Genomic DNA, 2,749 nt, shown 5'->3' on the forward strand with positions numbered 1-2,749 from the left:
GGGCAATAGATTGCACAGTAATGATTGTCCATTGATTATTGCAATCATAACTTCTCCAGGAGGGACTGAAGTAATAGACATCTCACCCAATAACTGATCCAAGTTATTGGGTGGATAACAACAGATAACACACCGACATTAACTTTTAAAGAAATGGCTGTGTATGTCCAGTGTTTTACCTGTGTACACTGGCAGTAAGTCCAGTCCAATAGACATAAAAAGGTCACTATTACAGATCAGTGAGCCAAGTGAGTCAACACAGTGCAGACGCCTTACTACAACAATGCAAGTGCGGTTGATCCACTTTGTCTTAGTCCAACTTAACTTTACAATTAGAGTCAAAAAAATAAGTAACACTCACAGAATAAAAATACATACATACCAGGTGTCTTTAAGTGTTACTGATGTGACCTTACCTCACTTTTAGGCTCAAGGTACCTGACTTGTCATTTTAACAGCACACAGACACACTGTCCAACTTCAGGCCTACAGCATTAATATAAAGTGCAGCAGCAACGTCGAGCTATTTAACAAGTGGAGAAAATGTGACTGTGTTTCCTGTGTTGTGGCAACTCACGTGATAATGTTTCACACGCCAGCACATTAAGACACAGCAAATGACACCACATCTGACTAACGCCGTGTCACCCGTCCAGATGAAAACGTATAATGGGTTGAGTGTCCCAATGAATCAAATCAAACACTTCATACATTAACTAACACGTCCCCAAGTCCTCGAATCAAACGCTAACTTAGCTATCAAGTTGAGCTAGCCATCTGCACCGTAACCCGACCGGCGTCTAGAGAAAGTAATTAGCTACTTACTTTGTGTTGATTCTTCGTAGCATGTCTTGTAGGTGTCAGGATAACAGATACCCCCTTATTTTTTTTTTCTCAATTGCTCTCCGACATTAAATGTGACGGTCTCCCCCGTTAGCTAGCGTTAGCGCCTATTAGCTTGTGAAGCGCTCTTTTAGCTGAGCTCCTGAGCTACAAAGTGTCTGTATATCTCTGTAGACACACAGTTAGAGCCCGACAGTGTCTGCCTGCCGATGCGAGGAGCTTTTAAACCACTTCCTAAACTGCTAACCATAACAAGGAGCCAACCTCTTTGCAAGGTTAGCAAATAAAACGCTTCCAAAGAGGAAGCTTTTCCTGATGCTGAAGATGTGTCATGATAGTGACTGTTTCGCTGCGGTGCATTGTGGTCCTTGTAGTTGCTCTTTTGACAGCGAAGCATAAATTCAGCATGGCACACACCTGCCCGCAGTTGAAGACGTAGAGAGAGACGTTTTCTGCGTTTTTGGTGTTATTACTTACTACTTAGCTTAGTGGACATGGTCTGGTTGTGTTTGTTTACACATATTTGAGTAACTGCTCAACTCGACCTGCCTTTCTCAAATAAATGTTCAAAATGTCAAAGGTGAGTTTGTAAAGTTGTTATTCCAGCTGTTTTTGTTAAGGTAAAAAGTGGTACTGTGCCTATTCAAAATTGGAAATATGGGTTATTGTTCCCAGATCCTCCATTAAGTACAATACCAGAGTCCATACATTTAAAAAAATATATATATTTTTAATAAACAACTTAATTTAATATATTACTATCATTTACCTCATCCATGGGTGTCAAGATGAACATGATCATCTGTGATCTCAGATCTGTGGATAAAAGAAGAAGAAAGAAAGTTTTGCTGTGCTCAGGCCACCTGTAACCACACACAACATTGATGTCATGGTGTACTGTACACTTCTGCATCACCACACTCCATATGTTTCAATATGTATCAATACTATGTTTCTGTGTCACTCATGCTTTTCTTATTTTTTTTAAAGAGCAAGAAATATTGGACTTTGGTCCACAAAATCTAGAATTTAGAACTTCTAACCTTTCAGTGAGGTTAAATTATATTCCCCAATGTTCGCTAATTATTTGTAAAATTAATGTAAATGTATAATTTATGGGCTAATTTATTTTATATATGGAAAGAGATGTGGTACGAGGTGTTTAAAGTCCTTGCATTAAGCCTAAATAACCACAGGGTGTCACTCTTGCTCAATACACTGGATTCCAATTTACTTTGATCCTCCAAATGGTTGAGCTTTTTGTACGATATACATATATAATATGTATTGTGGTATTCCTGAATACACTTTTACATCCTAGACATAAACATGTAAACATGTATACATATTTCACATATTACTATTTTAGTAAAACAAAAAAAAGAATGGTTGATATCAGGTAGACTGAAAGGTGGCTCCAAATCTTGCAAAAATAAGACTAGTTTCTTGCAATATGACATTTAATGAACACAGAATAATATGTAATCTTATATACACTCATAATATTTAGTGTCTCACTTTTTTTCCCACTTGCACTGTATTTCTGCACATTTGGCACAATGTAATGGGCAAAACACTGTTGAATTGGCAAGTAAATGAGGATGGGGGTTGTAAGCTTCAAACTCAATTAAAGCATGTGGAGATAAATGGAACAGACACTCGCCATGAATAATTAAAATGGCTGACATGTCAGTGACATTGGGGAAGGTTGGTGATGTTTATTGTCATGGCAGTTGGATGGTGGTGATGATGAAACTGTTGACTTCCCGGTCAGGAAGTAGGTCACAGCTTTATTAAAGATGTAGCTTCGTAGTATAACTGTGCTAAATATTACATTGCCTTTCAGTTGTGACATACACATGCATGACCACAGTATCACTGCATAGGTTACATTTATGTGCACTAA

The 2,749-nt window shown here is 38.1% G+C and overlaps 1 protein-coding gene across 1 annotated transcript in view; it reads right to left on the minus strand.

Moving 5' to 3' along the window:
* Positions 1-1,187, minus strand: part of dmxl1 (Dmx-like 1) — a 51,359-nt gene extending 50,172 nt beyond the window's left edge. The window contains exon 1 of the mRNA XM_035658247.1: positions 826-1,187. The gene's annotated coding sequence lies outside the window, so the exon portion shown is untranslated. The remainder of the gene's footprint in view (positions 1-825) is intronic.
* Between the last annotated feature and the right edge of the window lie 1,562 nt (positions 1,188-2,749).

Source organism: Morone saxatilis, unplaced genomic scaffold (genome assembly GCF_004916995.1).
Source record: "Morone saxatilis isolate NCDOM2014 unplaced genomic scaffold, NCSU_SB_2.0 Contig16, whole genome shotgun sequence".
In the NCBI taxonomy this organism is placed as follows: Eukaryota; Metazoa; Chordata; class Actinopteri; family Moronidae; genus Morone; species Morone saxatilis.